At 41.7% G+C, this 25,870-nt stretch overlaps 1 pseudogene; it reads left to right on the forward strand.

The window, feature by feature from the left end:
• On the forward strand, window positions 1-25,870 carry LOC139477199 (protein TANC2-like; annotated as a pseudogene).

Genomic DNA, 25,870 nt, shown 5'->3' on the forward strand with positions numbered 1-25,870 from the left:
ATGTACGCACAGGAATTTTCTGTCAGAGCATTCCTGAGTTGGCTTTTTGTCAAACACTTCGGGCTAAGTTCGATGTTGATCAAGCACCAAGTCAGTCTTCTCGTAACTGCGGCGAGCTGAACATAATTCCTGCATGATGGAACTATCAAGAGTTGTATTGGTCAGTCTTGTGTTGCTGTGTGGTGTCAGAGACGCGCATGCTGTCAACAACGTCGCTAGAAAACTAAGGCTGATGGACAGAGATATCAAAGCGTGGAAACGCTCAGTTGTTGATTTGGAGACTGAAATCAGTGACAACTTTGACTTGCTGGAGTTATCACTGAAAAAAGAACTGACTGACACGTTCCTCCCTGCCTTGATAAAGCCTCTCGTGAAACAAGCGATTACTGACATCCTGAAAGAAAAATACATCGAGAATATCATCAGCGGACGGGTTCTTGAAGTCGTTAAAAGCCTCAAAGCCAGTATTTTTACAATGAAGACACAATTTCAATCAGTTAAACGAGAGATCAGACAAGTTAAACGTGAAAGGGACTCGTACAAAGAAAGTCTTAACAAACTTCGAGGCGAGCTGACCAAGGACACCCATAGGGACTTGCAGGGAATACAGCAAAGGGTGAGTACAGGCACTCACACACTTTACACCTTCACCTATATCAGAGCCTGGTATTTTTAATCAGAACCAGTCTATTTAATAAGCAAGGAACCTACTACAAGGTGCTCTATGAATCTTCATGAGCCTGTGTGTATTTGTTATCTATCACCTGTTGTTGTCAATGTTAACCTGCTGCTTATCACACCATGTCATGCATATATGTCTCTCATCGCTTGGTTGTTGTCGCTTCAGCTGGATAACGGTGTTAGAATATACATCGAAACGTCGCTATATGCAATAAGCCAGAAGTTGTTATCCATAAATTTGTTCGTTTTCCATTCTTTCAACAACCGATTTTAATGAATTCCATATAAGGTAGTGCGTATTACGATGGAGCCATGACTCACACCGACAGGAATGCTTGTAGTAGCAATGCATATGGCGTTGATGTAATGAAGCAAAGAAGTTGTCGACTGTTTGGAAAGCAGCAGCTAGCTGAGCTAAATTCCATGTACTCGTGGGGTTGGGTGTCAGTTCACAAGCCCCAGATATTCAACACGCTATTTAGCCGAGCAATTACATGCCTTAAGACGCTGCCGTTACATGCCGTTCTACAGGCTATTCAACAGACATTCAACAGTCTATTTAGCCGAGCAATTACATGCCTTAAGACGCTGCCGTTACATGCCGCTCTACAGGCTATTCAACAGATATTCAACAGTCTATTTAGCCGAGCAATTACATGCCTTAAGACACTGCGGTTACATGCCGTTCTACAGGCTATTCAACATACATTCAACAGTCTATTTAGCCGAGCAATTACATGCCTTAAGACGCTGCCGTTACATGCCGTTCTACAGGCTATTCAACAGACATTCAACAGTCTATTTAGCCGAGCAATTACATGCCTTAAGACGCTGCCGTTACATGCCGTTCTACAGGCTATTCAACAGACATTCAACAGTCTATTTAGGCGAGCAATTACATGCCTTAAGACGCTGCCTTTACATGCCGTTCTACAGGCTATTCAACAGACATTCAACAGTCTATTTAGGCAAGCAATTACATGCCTTAAGACGCTGCCTTTACATGCCGTTCTACAGGCTATTCAACAGACATTCAACAGTCTATTTAGGCGAGCAATTACATGCCTTAAGACGCTGGTGTTACATGCCGTTCTACAGGCTATTCAACAGACATTCAACACGCTATTTAGCCGAGCAATTACATGCCTTAAGACGCTGCCGTTACATGCCGTTTTACAGGCTATTCAACATACATTCAACAGTCTATTTAGATGAGCAATTACATGCCTAAGACGCTGCTGTTACATGCCGTTCTACAGGCTATTCAACAGACATTCAACAGTCTATTTAGGCGAGCAATTACATGCCTTAAGACGCTGCCGTTACATGCCGTTCTACAGGCTATTCAACAGACATTCAACAGTCTATTTAGCCGAGCAATTACATGCCTTAAGACGCTGGCGTTACATGCCGTTCTACAGGCTATTCAACAGACATTCAACAGTCTATTTAGGCGAGCAATGATATGCCTTAAGACGCTGCCGTTACATGCCGTTCTACAGGCTATTCAACAGACATTCAACAGTCTATTTAGGCGAGCAATTACATGCCTTAAGACGCTGCCGTTACATGCCGTTCTACAGGCTATTCAACATACATTCAACAGTCTATTTAGGCGAGCAATTACATGTCTTAAGACGCTGCCGTTACATGCCGTTCTACAGGCTATTCAACAGATATTCAACAGTCTATTTAGGCGAGCAATTACATGCCTTAAGACGCTGCCGTTACATGCCGTTCTACAGGCTATTCAACAGACATTCAACAGTCTATTTAGCCGAGCAATTACATGCCTTAAGACGCTATCGTTACATGCCGTTCTACAGGCTATTCAACAGATATTCAACACGCTATTTAGCCGAGCAATTACATGCCTTAAGACGCTGCCGTTACATGCCGTTTTACAGGCTATACAACAGACATTCAACAGTCTATTTAGGCGAGCAATTACATGCCTTAAGACGCTGCCGTTACATGCCGTTCTACAGGCTTTTCAACAGATATACAACAGTCTATTTAGGCAAGCAATTACATGCCTTAAGACGCTGCCGTTACATGCCGTTCTACAGGCTATTCAACATACATTCAACAGTCTATTTAGGCGAGCAATTACATGCCTTAAGACGCTGCCGTTACATGCCGTTCTTCAGGCTATTCAATATACATTCAACAGTCTATTTAGGCGAGCAATTACATGCCTTAAGACGCTGCCGTTACATGCCGTTCTACAGGCTATTCAACATACATTCAACAGTCTTATTAGGCGAGCAATTACATGCCTTAAGACGCTGCCATTACATGCCGTTCTACAAGCTATTCAATATACATTCAACAGTCTATTTAGATGAGCAATTACATGCCTTAAGACGCTGCCGTTACATGCCGTTCTACAGGCTATTCAACATACATTCAACACGCTATTTAGCCGAGCAATAACATGCCTTAAGACGCTGCCGTTACATGCCGTTCTACAGGCTATTCAACAGACATTCAACAGTCTATTTAGGCGAGCAATTACATGCCTTAAGACGCTGCCGTTACATGCCGTTCTACAGGCTATTCAATATACATTCAACAGTCTATTTAGGCGAGCAATTACATGCCTTAAGACGCTGCCGTTACATGCCGTTCTACAGGCTATTCAACATACATTCAACAGTCTATTTAGGCGAGCAATTACATGCCTTAAGACGCTGCCATTACATGCCGTTCTACAGGCTATTCAACAGACATTCAACAGTCTATTTAGGCGAGCAATTACATGCCTTAAGACGCTTGCGGTACATGCCGTTCTACAGGCTATTCAACATACATTCAACACGCTATTTAGCCGAGCAATTACATGCCTTAAGACGCTGCCGTTACATGCCGTTCTACAGGCTATTCAACATACATTCAACACGCTATTTAGCCGAGCAGTTACATGCCTTAAGACGCTGGCGTTACATGCCGTTCTACAGGCTATTCAGCAGACATTCAACACGCTATTTAGCCGAGCAATTACATGCCTTAAGACGCTGGCGTTACATGCCGTTCTACAGGCTATTCAACATACATTCAACAGTCTATTTAGGCGAGCAATTACATGCCTTAAGACGCTGCCATTACATGCCGTTCTACAGGCTATTCAACAGACATTCAACAGTCTATTTAGGCAAGCAATTACATGCCTTAAGACGCTGGTGTTACATGCCGTTCTACAGGCTATTCAACAGACATTCAACAGTCTATTTAGCCGATAAATTACATGCCTTAAGACGCTGCCGTTACATGCCGTTCTACAGGCTATTCAACAGACATTCAACAGTCTATTTAGCCGATAAATTACATGCCTTAAGACGCTGCCGTTACATGCCGTTCTACAGGCTATTCAACAGACATTCAACAGTCTATTTAGGCAAGCAATTACATGCCTTAAGACGCTGGCGTTACATGCCGTTCTACAGGCTATTCAACAGACATTCCACAGTCTATTTAGGCAAACAATTACATGCCTTAAGACGCTGCCGTTACATGCCGTTCTACTTTTCATTTGAAACCGTGGGGAAATAGAGTTAGCCGTCTATACGGCATTAACATAGTAAATATACTCTCCCAAAAAATAAACGCAAAGATGAACTATAAAATTTGAGTTTAGTTCATGTAAATTGAAACTATGAAATAATTGTTTTCCACCGCAAATCACTCATGTTGTAAGTCCATAATCGTAACCAACCACCAAAACACACCATCTGATGAAACATTAACCCTAAACAGGTCATTTTGCCAAATGCATGAACATTTCAAGTGGAAATAGATCACAACGCGTGATGCACGTGAAAATTGGGGAAGTTCTGCTCCAGGATGAGGTGTATAAAGGGATGACCCCAGGGTACACAGCATTCGCTTTTTTTTTGTGTTTTTCCGAGTCATTCGATATGCCAAGCGTGTGTGCCCTTGAACATCTTGAGGCGGACAATCATCCGCCCCACGTCATTTTAATATTCACCACAGCACCGTTTTGGGCCAACTTGGATCCTCCCGCGACGGTCTTCGAACTGATAGGCAAAAGATGAAAACTGCGGTGCAAGATCATTTCTTCCGGGTCTGCAATATTCGGAATAGGTCGATCATAGCAACTGAAACTGCAGAAAATGTCCCCGGTCTAAGGAGAGTGTCTGCACAAACAATACGAAATCGCTAAAGCGGACCTAGTGCAAGAAGACCGCATGACCTCTGGTGCAACGTATTCATCGTCTGTCACGGTCACGGTCAGGGCGGTGAAGAATAAACATTGTATTTAGCGAGTCATGGCTACTTATCGACAGAATAACAATATTAACTTTTCGCACATAATATATATATACATATACATATATACATATACATATATATATATACATATACAATATATACAATATATACAATATATACACATATATGTATGGTAATCTATTGACTGTCTTACTCCAGGGTAAGGTGTAGGGTAATCTATTGACTGTCTCACCCCAGGGTTAGGGTGTAGGGTAATCTATTGACTGTCTCATCCCAGGGTAAGGTGTAGGGTAATCTATTGACTGTCTCACCCCAGGGTTAGGGTGTAGGGTAATCTATTGACTGTCTTACTCCAGGGTAAGGTGTAGGGTAATCTATTGACTGTCTCACCCCAGGGTTAGGGTGTAGGGTAATCTATTGACTGTCTTACTCCAGGGTTAGGGTGTAGGGTAATCTATTGACTGTCTCACCCCAGGGTTAGGATGTAGGGTAATCTATTGACTGTCTCACCCCAGGGTTAGGGTGTAGGATAATCTATTGACTGTCTCATCCAAGGGTTAGGGTGTAGGATAATCTATTGACTGTCTCGTCCCAGGGTAAGGTGTAGGGTAATCTATTGACTGTCTTATCTCAGGGTTAGGGTGTAGGGTAATCTATTGACTGTCTCACCAAATGGTTAGGGTGTAGGATAATCTATTGACTGTCTCGTCCCAGGGTTAGGATGTAGTGTAATCAATCTATTGACTGTCTCCAACCATGGTAAGGTGAAGGGTAATCTATTGACTGCCTCACCCAAGGGTTAGGGTGTAGGATAATCTATTGACTGTCTCACCCCGGGGTTAGGGTGTAGGGTAATCTATTGACTGTCTCACCCCAGGGTGAGGTGTATGGTAATCTATTGACTGTCTCACCCCAGGGTTATTGTGTAGGGTAATCCATTGACTGTCTTACCCAAGGGTTAGGGTGTAGGGTAATCTATTGACTGTCTCACCCCAGGGTAAGGTGTAGGGTAATGTATTGAATGTTTCATACCATGGTTAGGGTGGAGGGTAATCTATTGACTGTCTCACCCCAGGGCTAGGGTGTAGGGTAAGCTATTGACTGTCTCACACGAGAGTAAGGTATAGGGTAATCTATTGACTGTCTCACCCCAGGGTAAGGGTGTAGGGTAATCTATTGACTCTCTCACCCCACGGTTATAGTGTACGGTAATCTATTGACTGTCTCAACCCAGGGTTAGGATGTAGGTTAATCTATTGACTGTCACACCCCAGGGTTAGGGTGTAGGGTAATCTATTGACTGTCTTACCCAAGGGTTAGGGTGTAGGGTAATCTATTGGCTGTCTTACCCCAGGGTAAGGTGTAAGGTAGTCTACTGACTGTCACTCCCCAGGGTTAGGGTGTAGGGTAATCTATTGACTGTCTCATCCCAGGGTAAGGTGTAGGGTAATCTATTGACTGTCTCACCCCAGGGTTAGGGTGTAGGGTAATCTATTGACTGTCTCACCCCAGGGTTAGGGTGTAGGGTAATCTATTCACTGTCTTACTCCAGGGTAAAGTGTAGGGTAATCTATTGACTGTCTCACCCCAGGGTTAGGGTGTAGGGTAATCTATTGACTGTCTCATCCCAGGGTAAGATATAGGGTAATCTATTGACTGTCTCACCCCAGGGTTAGGGTGTAGGGTAATCTATTGACTGTCTCACCCCAGGGTTAGGGTGTAGGGTAATCTATTCACTGTCTTACTCCAGGGTAAAGTGTAGGGTAATCTATTGACTGTCTCACCCCAGGGTTAGGGTGTAGGGTAATCTATTGACTGTCTCACCCCAGGGTTAGGGTGTAGGGTAATCTATTCTCTGTCTCATCCCAGGGTAAGGTGTAGGGTAATCTATTGACTGTCTCACCCCAGGGTTAGGGTGTAGGGTAATCTATTCACTGTCTTACTCCAGGGTAAAGTGTAGGGTAATCTATTGACTGTCTCACCCCAGGGTTAGGGTGTAGGGTAATCTATTGACTGTCTCACCCAAGGGTTAGGGTGTAGCGTAATCTATTGACTGTCTCACCCAAGGGTTAGGGTGTAGGGTAATCTATTGACTCTCTCACCCCACGGTTATAGTGTACGGTAATCTATTGACTGTCTCAACCCAGGGTTAGGATGTAGGTTAATCTATTGACTGTCACACCCCAGGGTTAGGGTGTAGGGTAATCTATTGACTGTCTTACCCAAGGGTTAGGGTGTAGGGTAATCTATTGGCTGTCTTACCCCAGGGTAAGGTGTAAGGTAGTCTACTGACTGTCACTCCCCAGGGTTAGGGTGTAGGGTAATCTATTGACTGTCTCATCCCAGGGTAAGGTGTAGGGTAATCTATTGACTGTCTCACCCCAGGGTTAGGGTGTAGGGTAATCTATTGACTGTCTCACCCCAGGGTTAGGGTGTAGGGTAATCTATTCACTGTCTTACTCCAGGGTAAAGTGTAGGGTAATCTATTGACTGTCTCACCCCAGGGTTAGGGTGTAGGGTAATCTATTGACTGTCTCATCCCAGGGTAAGATATAGGGTAATCTATTGACTGTCTCACCCCAGGGTTAGGGTGTAGGGTAATCTATTGACTGTCTCACCCCAGGGTTAGGGTGTAGGGTAATCTATTCACTGTCTTACTCCAGGGTAAAGTGTAGGGTAATCTATTGACTGTCTCACCCCAGGGTTAGGGTGTAGGGTAATCTATTGACTGTCTCACCCCAGGGTTAGGGTGTAGGGTAATCTATTCTCTGTCTCATCCCAGGGTAAGGTGTAGGGTAATCTATTGACTGTCTCACCCCAGGGTTAGGGTGTAGGGTAATCTATTCACTGTCTTACTCCAGGGTAAAGTGTAGGGTAATCTATTGACTGTCTCAACCCAGGGTTAGGGTGTAGGGTAATCTATTGACTGTCTCACCCAAGGGTTAGGGTGTAGCGTAATCTATTGACTGTCTCACCCAAGGGTTAGGGTGTAGGGTAATCTATTGACTGTCTTATCTCAGGGTAAGGGTGTAGGGTAATCTATTGACTGTCTCATCCAAGGGTTAGGGTGTAGGATAATCTATTGACTGTCTCGTCCCAGGGTAAGATGTAGGGTAATCTATTGACTGTCTCGTCCCAGAGTTAGGATGTAGTGTAATCAATCTATTGACTGTCTCCACCCATGGTAAGGTGAAGGGTAATCTATTGACTGCCTCACCCAAGGGTTAGGGTGTAGGATAATCTATTAACTGTCTCACCCCGGGGTTAGGGTGTAGGGTAATCTATTGACTGTCTCACCCCAGGGTTATTGTGTAGGGTAATCCATTGACTGTCTTACCCAAGGGTTAAGGTGTAGGGTAATCTATTGACTGTCTTACCCCAGGGTAAGGTGTAGGGTAATGTATTGAATGTTTCATACCATGGTTAGGGTGTAGGGTAATCTATTGACTGTCTCACCCCAGGGCTAGGGTGTAGGGTAAGCTATTGACTGTCTCACACGAGAGTAAGGTATAGGGTAATCTATTGACTGTCTCACCCCAGGGTTAGGGTGTAGGGTAATCTATTGTCTGTCTCACCCCAGGGTTAGGTTGTAGGGTAATCTATTGACTGTCTCACCCCAGGGTTAGGGTGTAGGTTAATCTATGGACTGTCTCACCCCAGGGTTAGGGTGTAGGGTAATCTATTGACTGTCTCACCCCAGGGTAAGGTGTATGGTAATCTATGAACTGTCTCACTCCAGGGTAAGGTGTAGGGTAATCTATTGTCTATCTTACCCCAAGGTTAGGGTGTAGGGTAATCTATTGACTCTCTCACCCCACGGTTATAGTGTACGGTAATCTATTGACTGTCTCAACCCAGGGTTAGGATGTAGGTTAATCTATTGACTGTCTCACCCCAGGGTTAGGGTGTAGGGTAATCTATTGACTGTCTTACCCAAGGGTAAGGTGTATGGTAATCTATGAACTGTCTCACTCCAGGGTAAGGTGTAGGGTAATCTATTGTCTATCTTACCCCAAGGTTAGGGTGTAGGGTAATCTATTGACTCTCTCACCCCACGGTTATAGTGTACGGTAATCTATTGACTGTCTCAACCCAGGGTTAGGATGTAGGTTAATCTATTGACTGTCTCACCCCAGGGTTAGGGTGTAGGGTAATCTATTGACTGTCTTACCCAAGGGTTAGGGTGTAGGGTAATCTATTGGCTCTCTTACCCCAGGGTAAGGTGTAAGGTAGTCTACTGACTGTCACTCCCCAGGGTTAGGGTGTAGGGTAATCTATTGACTGTCTCATCCCAGGGTTAGGGTGTAGGGTAATCTATTGACTTTATTACCCCAGGGTTAGGGTGTAGGGCAAGCTATTGACTGTCTCACCCCAGGGTAATGTGTAGGGTAATCTATTAACTATCTTACCCCAGGGTTAGGGTGTAGGGTAAGCTACTGAGTGTCTCACCCCAGGGTTAGGGTGTAGGGGAGGCTATTGACTGTGTTACCCCCGGGAAGGTGTAGTGTAGTCTATTGACTGTCTCATCCCAGGGTTATTGTGTTGGGTAATCTATTGACTGTCTTACCTCAGGGTTAGGGTGTAGGGTAATCTATTGACTGTCTTATCCCAGGGTTATTGTGTAAGGTAATATATTGAGAGTGTTATCCCAGGGTAAGGTGTAGTGTAGTCTATTGACTGTCTCATCCCAGGGTTAGGGTATAGGGTAATCTATTGAATGTCTTACCCTAGGGTTTAGGTACAGGGTAATCTATTGACTGTCTCACCCCAGGGTTAGGTATAGGGGTAGTCTACTGACTGTCTCATCCCAGGGTTAGGGTGTAGGGTAATCTATTGACTGTCTCATCCCAGGGTTAGGTATAGGGGTAGTCTACTGACTGTCTCATCCCAGTGTTAGGGTGTAGGGTAATCTATTGACTCTCTCATCCAAGGGTTAGGGTGTAGGGCAATCAATTGACTGTCTCACCCCAGGGTTAGGTTTAGGGGTAGTCTACTGACTGTCTCATCCCAGGGTTAGGGTGTAGGGTAATCTATTGACTGTCTCACCCCAGGGTTAGGGTGTAGGGTAATCTTTTGACTGTCTCATCCCAGGGTTAGGGTGTAGGGTAATCTATTGACTCTCTTACCCCAGGGTTAGGGTGTAGGGTAGTCTATTGACTGTCTTACCCCAGGGTTAAGGTGTAGGGTAATCTACTGACTGTCTCACACTAGGGTTAGGGTGTAGGGTAATCTATTGAATGTCTCATCCCAGGGTTAGGGTGTAGGGTAATCTATTGACTGTCTCACCCCAGGGTAAGGGTGTAGGGTAATCTATTAACTGTGTTATCCCAGCGTAAGGGTAGTCTATTGACTGTCTCATCCCAGGGTTAGGGTGTAGGGTAATCTATTGACTGTCTCACCCCAGGGTAAGGTGTAGGGTAATCTATTAACTGTCTCACTCCAGGGTTAAGGTGTAGGGTAATCTATTGTCTATCTTACCCGATGGTTAGGGTGTAGGGTAATCTATTGACTCTCTCACCCCACGGTTACGGTGTAGAGTAATCTATTGACTGTCTTATCCCAGGGTTAGGATGTAGGGTAATCTATTGACTGTTTCGCCCCATCGCGGCTCTCGGCGAATGCAGACTGTGAACATATAGAGTTAACCACTCCAAACACTAATTGCTTCAACCGGCAAGGACGTCGGTACAGCTTTCTCTTCTACAGCTGTTGATACTAGCCGTCGCAGTGGTGGGTAAAGCGTGCTCCATTTGATAAGAGGGCAACTAGAATTACCTCCCTTAACAAGCCCAATTGGATCAGTGACAAAATCACATTGTTAATAAAGACCATATTATTATCATACACAATGTATTCATGAGGGGAAGACAAATATGAACTACATTGATAAATACATTTTTGTCACTACATTGTATAATGTATATTGTAAGATGATTTTGGTTGCTGTCATATGTCAAAAGTCACGTGAAGTGGCAGTCACATTGGATTGAACATGTACAGAGCTAGCCCATTTGACGTTAGGGAAGACATCTTCCGAACTCGTTTTCTCTATATTATTATTGTTATTGTTATTGTTATTATTATGGAAATAAAGCACACATTCATGCCTTAAATTTCAGACATTATATCGAATACAGAGTACGTTTGTGTCCAAACACACTTTCTGTGTTTTCAATGTGGACACGTGTCATATGTAAATATGACAGTGCTGAATTAAGCCGATTTCAAAAGGTATATTTAGCATTTAAAATATTTGTATTACTGGGAATGTCAACATATTGCTTACAGGCCATGTCAACATAAGATTTACTTGGCAAGTCAACAAAGGGTTTAGTGGGCATGTCAACATAGGTTTACAGGGCATGTCAACATAGATTTACAGGGCATGTCAACATAGGGTTTACAGGGCATGTCAACATAGGGTTTACTGGGCATGTCAACTTAGGGTTTACTGGGCATGTCAACATAGGTTTACTGGGCATGTCAACATAGGGTTTACAGGGCATGTCAACATAGGGTTTACAGGGCATGTCAACATAGGTTTACTGGGCATGTCAACATAGGTTTACTGGGCATGTCAACTAAGCATTTACTAGGCATGTCAACTAAGCATTTACTGGGCATGTTAACTTAGGGTTTACTGGGCATGTCAACATAGGGTTTACTGGGCATGTCAACATAGGGTTTACTGGGCATGTCAACATAGGGTTTACTGGGCATGTCAACATAGGGTTTACTGGGCATGTCAACATAGGGTTTACTGGGCATGTCAACATAGGTTTACTGGGCATGTCAACTAAGCATTTACTAGGCATGTCAACTAAGCATTTACTGGGCATGTCAACTTAGGGTTTACTGGGCATGTCAACATAGGGTTTACAGGGCATGTCAACATAGGGTTTACTGGGAATGTCAACATAGGGTTTACAGGGCATGTCAACACAGGGTTTACAGGGTATGTCAACATAGGGTTTACTGGGCATGTCAACATAGGGTTTACTGGGCATGTCAACATAAGGTTTACTGAGCATCTCAACTTGGGGTTTACAGGGCATGTCAACTTAGGATTTACTGGGCATGTCAACATAGGGTTTACTGGGCATGTCAACATAGGGTTTACCGGGCATGTCAACATAGGGTTTACCGGGCATGTCAACATGGAGTTTACAGGGCATGTCAACACGCTGTTTACTGGGCATGTCAACATAGGGTTTACTGGGCATGTCAACATGGGGTTTACTGGGCATGTCAACATAGTGTTTACAGGGCATGTCAACATAGGGTTTACTGGGCATGTCAACATAATGTTTACTGGGCATGTCAACATAGGGTGTAGTGGGCATGTCAACATAGGGTTTACTGGGCATGTCAAGAAAGGGTTTACTGGGCATATCAACATAGGGTTTACTGGGCATGTCAACATAGGGTTTACAGGGCATATCAACATAGGGTTTACTGGGCATGTCAACATAGTGTATACTAGGCATGTCAACATAGCGTTTACAGTTTTACTCACAATTGGTTCCCTGCCTGCATCGGCAATATCGATCATTAAAATACTTGAGTTTTTCAACATAACCAATGTTCAGTGTTGATTCCAGATTGAAACATTAAGTTAAAACGGGAATGTGTATGCTAACAAATCTACAATAAATACTGCAAAATAATAAGAATGACAATGCACAATATAGTGGTAGTACAAATTTCAATGGCAGTACATTTACAATGGCAGTACAGAATGTCAAATTCACCCAGCACCAACAATGGTCAAGCTTCCAATATAGGCCTAGGCTGAAAATAATATCTTCACACATCAGCTGGACTTGATGTAATGTGAGATGAGAGAGGGATATTCTTTCCCACTCACAGAGTCTAAATACCTTTCACAAAGTTCCATACTATTTTGTGTAGTCTAAAGCTGTTCTAGAAGATCCAGATTGTACTTGAACCCAAAAGCATCAACATACAGTAACTTCCACGCTACAGCTTACATTATGTAGTAATACATTCCTGACAACGGATCCCCAGTTAGGTGGTCTAGCTTTGGTTACCAGAGGTATATAGCCCAATTTTATCTTGTACAAAGTCTACTGAAGAATTCTTTGTTTTTTATTGTGAACTGGTTTGTTTTATACATTAGCTGTGATACATGACTTACTGTTTTACTGTCCTTTGTCGACGGGTATTTACTATAATTAACTTGTTTTCATCGCAATATGGCTGCAATATTGCCGATGCGATGTAAAATTTTAACTCACTCACTCACTCCTGACAACGGATTATCATTAAAACAGTGTTATGAACTTCTACTGAATCCTTACATAAACAATGTAATCCAGTTACAGCAGTGACATATTACACAACCAATTAGAGACCTTGCATCACCATTAGCAATGGATATTTTAACACTTCATGAATTGAAAGCATGGTTTCGGGTATATTATCTGTACCTGTAATAACACAGTACGCTATCGTACAAGGTAAGTGTACTTGGTGCGGCATTTCGAGAACCCCATGTAAAAACACTATATACTCAACCTGTCAGGTAAATACTCCTCTATATACACAAACTGTCAGGTAAATATTCCTGTGTATACACAACTGTCAGGTAAATACTCCTGTGTATACACAAACTGTCAGGTAAATACTCCTGTGTATACACAAGTGTCAGGTAAATACTCCTGTGTATACACAAACTGTCAGGTAAATACTCCTGTATATACACAACTGTCAGGTAAATACTCCTGTGTATACACAGACTGTCAGGTAAATACTCCTGTGTATACACAAACTGTCAGGTAAATACTCCTGTGTATACACAAACTGTCAGGTAAATACTCCTGTATATACACAAACTGTCAGGTAAATACTCCTGTATATACTAGTACTCAACGTGTCAGCTAAATACTTCTTTTATATACTAGTACTCTTGATTTGGGTTTTTTTATCTTTCGAAATTTCAATTTTACAAACGGTGTGACTAAGTCTCAGTTGCTACGGTGACCAATGACATACTTGACCCGTTAGGTTGGGTAACATTGTGGTTAAAGCGTTCGCTCTTCACGCCGAAGACCCGGGTTCAATACCCGACATGGGTACAATGTGTGTAGCCCATTTGTCCACCGCTGTGATATTGCTGGAATATTGCTAAAAGCAGTGTAAAACCTCACTCACACACTCACTCACACTCACTCACACTCACTCACACTCTCACTCACTCACTCACTCACTCACTCACTCACTCACTCACTCACGGGTTTGCTGATTTCGTAATAATATGTTATTTGTATTTGTGTTATTATCATGATGAGTATGTCGATCATTTGATCCACCAGACTAAACTAAACTTTCATTACAGATACAGGACCTTGAGGAACGTGATGCACAGCGTGAGAAAGAAAAAGAGAAAGGTTTGATTTCTTTATTCTGTTGGGAGCATTGAAAACTGTCTTTATCATGAGCCTGTGATGATACCAGGTGTTTGCGAAAAGGGAAGTCAAATAAGGGGATTTTGTCGGACATCATTTTCGACACTGACACGGCAAATTCGGAAATGTCCTCCACATGTTTACCATATAAGTTTTACTGAGGCCTTGAACGTTGTAACCTTGATCAAACAGCTTCTGAGCAAGAGTCAGATGACAGTCTTTGAAATCTTGGCAGAAAGAGCGTGGTTGATTGTACCTCAAAAGTTGTGAAATATAAACACCAAAGGCTGGAGCTGATGGAATATAGACATGACACACCAGTCATGTGTTTCTAATGACAGCGGGGAGTGTCATTAACACTTCTTACACTGTACAGTAGACATGATACACCAGCCCTGTGTTTCTAATGACAGCGGGGAGTGTCATTAACACTTCTTACACTGTACAGTAGACATGATACACCAGTCCTGTTTCTAATGACAGCGGGGAGTGTCATTAACACTTCCAACACTGTACAGTAGACATGATGCAAGGCAATATTTATTTTGTAATTAGGCCTCCTGCCCATAATACAATAATATATACATGTTATATAACCTGCATGCATACAAATCATGTTTATATATAGTCAAATACTTATGCTTAAACAACCAAAGGTTCTTCTCTAATACGTCTAACTTTCAGGAAAAAACATTCCAATGGATATTATAATATTTTATCTGTTGATGACATCAATGACAAGAATGTTAAATAATTTAAGGAATGTGTTAAATATTGTGCTAGGTATTGATTTCTGACAGTCTTATATCTTGAGAATTTATTGACTTGGTTTATCATTAATATAGACATTTTGCTAAACGGAGACATTTATCACCAAATACATTCAGGTTTAAAAGCGCCCGAAGAGTATGAATAATCATTTTAACACTGAAATACAGACATAGGCGTAGATGTCAGTAGTTGGGTCCCCAAACCGGAACGAAGGTTTTTATGTTTGTAGGGAAGTTGTCGAATGAAAAACGTTCCACGCATGCGCAGTTCTTTATAACGGTCTGAGCCGAACGCTGTCTGCAGATCCGTATTTTCTTACACAGACAGCACAGAGGGGTCAGTGGCAGTGGAACCCCCCTTGTCGAAACATTAAAGTAGAAAAGTATTTTGAAGCATAAATGAAAATATTATCAATTGATAATTAATCCGACGTTAGTGTGATAAAGGTGCCTGACATATCTGTGAAAGGTATCTTTGTATGACACGCGAAGTTGAGTGAGTGTCATTTTAGTATTATTTCACCAATATTATCACGGCGGGACACGCAAAGTAACAAGAATCTGTGACAAGTCATAGACGGAATTTGATCAGCAAATATCCTCCCGCCGCACATGTGGTGGCCTGGGTGGGTTGGTTTTAACGCCGCTTTAAACAATATTCCAGTTATATCACGACGTGTCAGCTAAATGTGGGAGGAAAGCCCGAAGTGATGCAGGTCTCAGACATGTGCCCCTAAGGTGAAAACCACGAGCATGGGTATGGTGCTGACAAACCTAGAAACATAATCGGGACGAACAGGGTTACGAACCTACAATCGCGGCGCCCTATAGACGACTGGGCCACCCCTACCCGCATTCACATAGTCATTACAATGATTTAAATAAATGTGAATTCAAATTTAGGATAAGGATTTTGAGAGCAAACTTTCCATCGTTCTGAGTCCCGTTTCAAAACAACTGTTTGCTTGATAACTCGGAAGAAAATGTTAGCAGGACCGCACTGTCGATAAGTATCTAACGCTGTACAGAAATATAGATTCTGATCATGGATACAGGAATTATAGGTGTTATATCACAGACGCCGAGATAACCACACATGATGAAGCATTGTCATCTTTTTTAGTTCCATTTTGAAAGAACTCGTCTTCCTGATTGAATTGTCAGAACCGCATTGTCAATGGTTTCTAACGCTTTGTAGATATAGATACGTATTCTGATAATTGGTATATAGCAGGTATAGCGACCGTTCCGTCACGGATGTTCACACCTGTATAGCTGGCTTACCTACGAAGAGACAAAGCAGAATAATACTTTTAGGAGAGTCCAGTTGAGTAACATTTAGTCCCGTATATATAGTTATATTATTTATACAAAGGGACAGACAGACAGACAAGACAGAGACGGTTGACCCAGTTGTTTTAGGCGGAACAATTCGCCATGCAGAGTTGCGTCCCCTAGGCGTGCCAGAAATCAATAATCGTAGGTTCGAATCCCAGCACCATACCATATTTCGGATTTTCCTCCCACATCAAGCTGACACACCGTGGTATAACCGAAATACTGTTAAAAGCGGCGCGAAATAATAGTCATTCAGGATATCCTTTTTGACGATCTTTATTGATAAATTCTAAAGATCATATTTCCGAGTAATGTTTGGGTGATGTTTATATCCTTACTACATCAAACTTCAGATAACTAACGACCCTTTAACCACCAGATTAAGCTCCTATACTTTACGCACATGCACATGTGTTATTGCTGGGACGGAGTTAAATAACTGTCCGCATTCATCTACAATCAAATTTCATTTTCAGTAACGATTTTGATAATAAGCAATAAGAAATATAACAGCGACAAGGCGACACTTCATTATATCAGCGGCCGAAATGTTTTACAAATACAACATTCAAAATGGTGGCTACCTTCGCGATAGCTTCGATGCTGGGTTTGCTTGTGTTAAGGTTAAGTAACTGGTCAGTAGTTCTCGGCAATTTTCCGATCAAAACACAAACATGAGTTCATGGTATGATGGTTTTTAACGAACCAAAATGATTTCTCAGGGAAAGGGCCAGGCAAGTCAGGCTCGACCAGTTTACAAATATGTTCCCATGGTGAAGTGAGAAGTGCAGGCTTGCAGTCAATAGATCGAGTCGTTACAGTGAATAGATCGAGTCGTTACAGTCAATAGATCGAGTCGTTACAGTGAATAGATCGAGTCGTTACAGTCAATAGATCGAGTCGTTAAGTCACTTTATCGAGTCGGTACAGTCAATAGATCGAGTCGTTACAGTCAATAGATCGTGACGTTACAGTCAATAGATCGAGTCGTTACAGTCAATAGATCGAGTCGTTACAGTCAATAGATCGAGTCGTTACAGTCAATAGATCGAGTCGTTACAGTCAATAGATCGAGTCGTTACAGTCAATAGATCGAGTCGTTAAGTCACTTTATCGAGTCGGTACAGTCAATAGATCGAGTCGGTACAGTCAATAGATCGAGTCGTTACAGTCAATAGATCGAGTCGGTACAGTCAATAGATCGAGTCGAACCTCGATCGCTCCAGTTGCCTATTCGATAACGAGCCTGTCCTGTCCAGTTAATGGTGTATTCATGGATGGAATAAAGCTGAGTAAAGTTGATGATTGTATGAGTGTGCGCCGTCTATATGAATGTCTAGGAAGGAACTTAGGATGCACGGTCGTCGGACCCTTCCTTCCAGGACTTAGAGACTCTCTCTTGCTGACCATAGGGAAACGTAGACGTGGTGATTGTACAGGTGGTGATTGGCCGGATTTTCGCCATTGTGATTCTGTGTTAGAATTACATTTTGTACCGATTCACTGAGGTCATCAGACTTCTCCATCGTGCTGAAAAAAGATTTCCGAACGGTAGCTGACGACAAAACGAGTCACGAGACGTCCCTGAGACCTTCACGCACATCACGCGACTGGATTCGGCAAGGATATGTAGGTTTGATAATGAACGACGACGCAACATTTCACACATCTCACTGAAGCTACGTAAATGCCAAATGTGTGGACGTATACGTAGCAATATGGCCATCCGTTGTATGTGAGCGACGGGGATGGTGGAATACAATGTGCGTGTGTACTAGTATGGTAAAAGCCAATGGCGCTGTTGAGAATGTTTCCTTTTAATATCGCACACGTCTATCTGGAAGAAGAATTAGGTGATTAAACTTGCATCTAAGCATACCCTAAGACGTTCAAAGATGGTACTTGTTGTTACCTTGCCTGCTGTTAAATTATCTTAAAACGTCATGTACTCACACTGTTGAGTTTTAGTTAAGAGATTAAGTTTGCTCTAGCCCCATGTGTAGCGTAATAAAGTATAGTGTTTTTTCCTAATGAATAAATTCAAAAAAAAGTATAGTGTTGCCCTGAACTATTATAGTTAAAGCATGAGGACGCTTGCGTTGCTTTGACGTTATAATAGTTCAGGGCAACACTATACTTTATTACACTATACGTGCGGCTAGAGCAAACTTTAATACTTTTCTGAGATGCAGAATTTAAAAAATGATCAATCTTTTTTTATTGGAGATGGGTTTAAAATCAAATCTGTATGAACATGCGATAAATTGAAAATCCTCGAACAGGCTAACTGACGGGCTGGTCCAGATGATTGCCTGTCTACCCCTTAAGTTCAGAGACATATTTACGTTTGAAATATATTATTATCCATACAGTGAAACATAACCGAGTACATAAAAATTATATGTTGCACATGTGTCATAAACCCTAGCGGCCATTTCATTGGCCGGTTGAAACACTCACGTGACATCGGAATGCGGGACTACTTTCTTAATTCATATTTTTTTACTACGGACACAAAGTTTACTATAACTTCAGATACTCTCGTTTCCTCCGTTCGACACATTTATGATCACTTATAAACACTAGATTTCAGTATAACATAACACATTTAACATTTTTCAAGAGTTTTTAATTACATACAGTTCAGTAGTTTTAACTGTTTTGAATTGGCGCTAGATTTTTAGTCGCTGGTTATTGTGAGTTGAGGTGTTTTCTGTTGTACAAGTTGCAGCAACATTAGCCATGAAATAGTGTGTTCACCAGGGGGTTGTGCTACATGTTACCGTAACCGACGGGGGTCGACGGCCTGGGGCGTGATACGACGTCGACGTGAGACGAACGTGGCGGAGGAAGAGCAACAGCAGACGGGTTCTTTGACTGCTGTATATTGTATATTGTTTAATGCCGTACGCTGAGCAACAGCTGGGTGCACATGATGTGGTTATGAAACTTTTAAAGGATTGCTCATTCCTTTGCCCTAATAGTGATTGTGATTGTGATTGTTTGTTGTTTAACGCCACACTCAGCAATAGTCCAGCTATATGACGGTGGTCTGTAAATAATCGAGTCTGGACCAGACAATCCAGTACGTGATTGATGTCATGAGCATCGATCCATGCTGAAGACATACTTAATTCGTAGGGCACCAACGCCCGCATCGAACAGTTTTGTGACTACATGTTGTCGCACGGTTGGTTTGTTGTTTAACGCCGCACTCAGCAATATTCAACCTGTATGACGCATCTGGACCAGACAATGCAGTGATTAATATCATGAGCATCGATCCACGCAATTGATATCGATGACATGCATCAACCAAGTAATTAAGCAAGCCTGACCACCCGATCCCGTTAGTCGTTTCTTATGACAAGCACAGTCGCCTTTTACGGCTTCCGAACACCTATTTATTCACTCTGATGACGGATTTCTGAAAACAATTGACAAAAATTATAAATCTCTTTGTTTTAACACCAAATATTCATACAATCACTAAATATATAAAATACACCTCTTAGTGAAAGTCTTTTGCATTTAAATTAATAACTCAATTGTACAATGACTCGGTGTTACTAATTTTCTCTGGAATGCCTTATATTATTTATGAAATAATTATCAAATAAATATATAAAATAGTGTAACAACATATCAGGAAACCCAAAATATAAAATCTCTTTTGCACTCTTACTCAAAAATAAAGTGCACGCAAAAATCTCTGGAAGCTGTCATACACTTGTTGCTTTTAAAAAAAACTCAATTGAAAGTTCACTAAGTTCTGAAGTTCTAACGAAAATAATCGCAAAATACTCGGAAATATCTTTAGATATTATATAAAATACCAAAATAGCAAAAAAAAAGAATTAACGCTTTTGAATATATAACATTTACTTGACTCCAAAATGTAAACAAACACTGAAACTTGTGTGACACTGCCAGCCGACATAATGCCGCGATTTGGACTAGTCTATTTTACTCGAGGGGAAATAGGTTGTGCGCTCAAATAAATGTACTCAAAAAGGAAAGCCTAACAAAGGTCTAAATAAAACGCTAAACATTACAAACATTGGAAAGAAAATGGAAATAAAGTGACTTTGGCGCTAATAAATGTACATTTAAGAAAACATCCCTACGCTAGAATATAATGGACTGTTCCAAGAGTCAACAGTTGTCAAAATCCTAAATTTTTCCTTCAAATATGCATAAATATAAAATTACATGAAATAATACATGAAAAGCTACTCTAAGCATAAATAATCAATATAAAGAACAACTAATTACCTGAAGAGTAAACCTCCAATACTTTTGACAATTTCTCTCTCTTGCTCTGACTCTTTCTGTTGAACTCATGTGATCGACGGCTCGTGCCGCACGGGCGGAAATACAATGACTTAAGAAATACTATCTACCCGAAACAATCGATATAGTTAGAATTTATTGATGATTCTCTGTCGACAAAAGAAAAAATATAATGACTTACAAAAAGTACAAAAAGACGGCTTAAGCTATTAAAACAGAAAATGTATTACAATATTATAAATTGAATATTTTCTTCGCAAAATTAATTTAATCCACATGGGTTGCTGAAGACCTATTCTACTCCGGACACAATGCTTTATTGCAGGATAAAGACAGTATACCTTTGAACTTTTAGCGAAGCATCTTAGAATAAGATATAGACATATTTTACGCACGATGATGAGGTAGATTTCTTTAACCAGTGAAGTAGCCTTAATTCTTTACCTAAACATACAATCTGAAACAAAATAAGGTAAGACTGTAGTAAAACTTGTAGTATCACTCCACAAAGTATTATCCTAGAGTGATCGGCACAAGCAGTCGAGCGCCAAACTATGCCATGCTCCTAACCAGACACGTCACACTGACGTCATATAGCTCGCCCCTTTGCTAGTCAAGGCGTTTCTTGACTGGCAGTGGGATGTGTCACTCGTGTTAGGACATAAATTGTGGGTAAGTTATCAGTTTGTACTTCTGAATCTTTTAGGAAATTAAATGAAACAAACATTGTAAATATAGTTAGATTGATGTACAACAGAATACATTTTCAGGGAATCAGGTGCTTGCTTCACACAATATCTACACCCAGACGTTTGTTTAGCCTGTCACCGGGGATAACAAGCGTCTGGATCTAAACATTGAACACCTCGTTTCAACTGAAAAGATTGTCCTATTATTAATCAGTTTTTTGCCAAATATATGCTTGTACGTTTCATCCTCAGAACTAATAACAATTATTTACAGCTGAGGCTGAAGACTATAAGATATTATTCTAAATCTGTTCAGTCAAGTGTCGGTTGTTTTGTATCGCTCATATTTTTCAAAACCTTGTTCTGCATCACAGAATCAGTGATTTTGACACAAAAAGCTGTATACAGGTCAATGACTTGGACCCAAGAAATGTAATAAGTCAGTGGCAAAAGTCAGTAAGTCACTTAAACAAAGATGCCGGATGCAGTAAAATTTCGAAGTTAAATCAGTACTTTTAAAAAGTCGGGCATAGCTTCCGCACACCCAGCTACCCGCCATCCCCCAGACACAAGGACAACTGAGTCTCGATTGGCACTATACTTTATGAGAGCATTAAAATCGATGGCTACAAAATAATCCTTAGTAATTACTATTTAATCATGAAATTATGACACGTGTGATGCCTTGCTTAGCATTTCTATCGGTCAAAAGTCCGACAACTTAAACAAACCATCAGTCAAATAGAAAGTTTATCGGTCTATGACCGGTGACCGAGGGCCATCTGAAACCCTGAGAATGGCAGAAATCTACTGAAATACATCCCCACTACAGAGCAGGGTCAAATGTATAGGCCTCATTATGTGTACACTCGAATTCGGAAAATATTATGTGAAACAAATGTAGTTTGCAGGGCGCAACATTGTTTCTTAGGATGGCGAAGAAATGTAGAATATATAAGGGCAAATGTGCATTATTTTATGACTAAGTTAGAACGGACGTAAAATGCGAAAACAATTTGGCGCATGTCACACGGGCAATCTACATTTCAATCTTATCACTTTGTAGAGGCACGTGTTTATTCCTTTCTTCACACAACCAAACACCGTATCAAACATCTTGTAGTGCCGGCTACAGTTTCTGCCTCAGATAGTAACCTGATCTGTGATGGATGTACTGCCGCCATCGCTCGGAATGCTCAATTATGACAGTGTTGCAAAGAGTTTCCCTGACACTGAATATTACAAGAATGTTGCACACGCGCTGAGTCAAGTAGACCTGTTGCTCTTTTACATTCATTGCATCATCAGGAAAATGTCATTACTGAAACATTAATCTGTAGCATGTCGTATATCGACGTTTGTAATACTGTGTAGCCCGAGACACCAAGCGACGTAAAATGGACCAGTTTCAGAGTCTAGTTAAGAGAGTGTTTGTATTGGAGGGGGGGGGGGGGGGGGGGGGGGAGTCACTTGGAACAACAAATAATTTACGATAGGTCGCAGCACTCTACATTTAGTAGTCTGTTATCATCAATTGGCAAAGGCAATATATACACAGAGAAACCATCAAGACAGTTGTCGATGTTACAATTGTGTTAAATGCCCATTGTCCACAGACGTTGAAATGCACGAGAAACATATTTTCCTCCAGAATTACACTGGTGGGCGTCATATCCTGGTCAAAATATATATAGGGATGTGCATCGATTCTCACTCGCAACAAATACCTGAGTATAATTTAAATATACAGTAGTAATAACATAGCAGGCTTTGAAAATTAGAAAACAATGTTCAGTATTTGACCTGTATGAGCGAAGTAGGTTTGCTATTCACAGTATGTATTGATACTCAAATGCAGATATTATGCAACAACGCACCAACATGCGGGGACCATTTCATTGTCATAACGATTCCACCCACAACTAACGAAGTCAGACTAAAACACTGATCATTCCATAATTGGGAATTAAGGGTAGGTAGCTGATGTAATACCATGTTGTAAAGTTCCAAAAAAAATAAATATTCTGTGTATTCTGTGTACAGCAATATAAACTAACATGTTTAGTCCTTAGTCCTCATTATGGTAACATATAAAACCCTAAAGAATGACATATGTCTACTAGCTTAGTCGTTATGATATCTGAACTATTGGGATGTTTGACAAGGACTATAGGACGAGTGCCAATTTCTATCGCTGATGTAGTAATGTTCATTTATGTTGTATTATTATATTATTTATGACAACAAAATAATCTATCCTGCAACTTCAACCAAGAGAAGAGATATATCTCAGAAGTGATTCAATAAATAAAAGCAATCTAAATATAAATTAATAAATATAAGTGATTTCCAAAATTGGTCAGTCACCATGCTATGATATATGAATAATGCCTCTACTGCAACAAATGTATTATAAGTTTAGTTCATCAGTGAATAAATTTGAAAGTCACACATTTGTTGAAAGGCAAAAGCTTCTCTGAGGCCAGTAGTTATAATGTTTACCTGCAATATATAGTTTTCTGAACAGCATATATGGGGGTTTTGGGTGGTGGGTAGCCTAGTGGTTAAAGCATTCGCCCTTCGCGCGGAAAAACCGGAATCGATTCCCCCACATGGATACAATGTGCGAAGCCCATGTCTAGTGTTCCCCGCCCTGATATTGCTGGAATATTGCTAAGAACCTGTAAAACCCAACTCACCCAACCCAACTGAACAGCATATTTTGTGTTTCAGCCTCGAGCGACCCGAGTCACGGAGAAAGGGCTGAACAGATGACGACAGTGACGACCCATGGTAGGTGGGAGAACCCAGCAGGTGGTAGATACTGTCACTGTCCAACTTTGTACGAGATGAGGTCACATCAACATGTAACAAATATAAGCCTGAAAGTTCACTCCAAAAACCTTCATATGAACAGTCTCTACAATAACAAGCTGATAAATGTAATCTCTTATCCTAATAATTTGGAACAAGTCAATTGTATTGGCAGTACCACCATAAGGCTCAATCAAACAAGCCTGTACAGACGCGCGGCTCAGGTGAACAGCAATCTCAATGTTTGCGATGTATTTATGAAAGAATCTAGTCGTTTGAGTGATTTGTTAGTCGCTAGACCTTATATTTATACCTCTACTAAGATGAATGGTTTTGAAATTGTATTCATCAGTCAAAATTTTAAATACACAAACTTTGTCGAAAATTTTATATGTATAATGCTTATTTAGTTTGTATTGTTTTCTGAACAGCATGTTCTGTGTTTCAGCCTCGAGCGACCCGAGCCGGACCGCGAGGACACCAGTGACGACCACAAAAAAGCCTGCTACACAGGGTAGGTGGGAGAACCCAGCAGGCAGAAAGCCCACACTTTAATCCCCCCAACAATTAACAAGCTGGGGTATAGACCAATGGGGGTTCTGACTTGCGTCTTGCATGTCATCGTATCCCAGTTGTGTCGATCGGTGCTCATGTTGTCAACCACTGGACTGTCTGTCTGTACCAGACTCCGCCATCTTATTGCTGGACTCCTGCCGAGTGCGGCGTAAAACAACAAACAAACAGACTGACATACCCCAATGTCGTGTCTTATAAGATCTATGTAATATTTCCAATCAACAATTGTATTGACAGTATCATCTCATAAAGCTCAGTTCATCAAACGTTGACACTCGCCAGCCACACACAGAATAATGTTACAACAACTGGATGTGACAGAAAGATTTTAAACATTGACCACATAATCCTTGATTACATGAACCAGCTGTCGTCCTTCCCCTTGATCCTTGTGTTGTCAGCCATGTTGGAAGTGGTTGATGACGTACCGTGTCACGTGTCACCACGTTGAGGTGTGAACCATGTAGATGTATGACGAAGATGTCTGGAAGTGTACAGAGTTTACTTTGTGTTACAGCGACTCCATCACCAGCAGACTGCAGGGACCTCTATGGCGCCAGCAGGGACGGGAACCTGGAGGAGGTGAAGCGGATCCTGTCTCGGGGCGTGGACGTCAACTGTAGGAGGTGGAACATGACACCGCTGATGTCGGCAGCAGGGTTGGGACACAGAGACGTGGTGGAGCTCCTGGTGGGTGAAGGGGCCGATGTGTCCCTGGTGGACGTGGACAGTAACAACATCCTTCACCTCGCCTGTTGGGGAGGAGACTTGGAGACGGTGAAGTTTGTGCTGTCTCTGCACGTGGTGGACATCGACGCCAGGAACAACGACGGGCGGACGGCGGCCGACAGGGCGAGAGACTATGGACATACGCGAGTGGCGGATCTCCTCGTGTCCCGCGGCGCTCAGTGACGTCAGTGTCGTGTTTGTGTAGACGGTGGGGGAGACCTGACAGTGACGTGGTGTGCCGTTCACGTCGTCGTGTGTACATATGTCTTTATTTACGTGAAACTGTTTGTTGTTTTGA

The sequence above is a fragment of the Haliotis cracherodii genome, unplaced genomic scaffold (genome assembly GCF_022045235.1).
Source record: "Haliotis cracherodii isolate W230 unplaced genomic scaffold, xgHalCrac1.p SCAF_32, whole genome shotgun sequence".
Lineage (NCBI taxonomy): Eukaryota > Metazoa > Mollusca > Gastropoda > Lepetellida > Haliotidae > Haliotis > Haliotis cracherodii.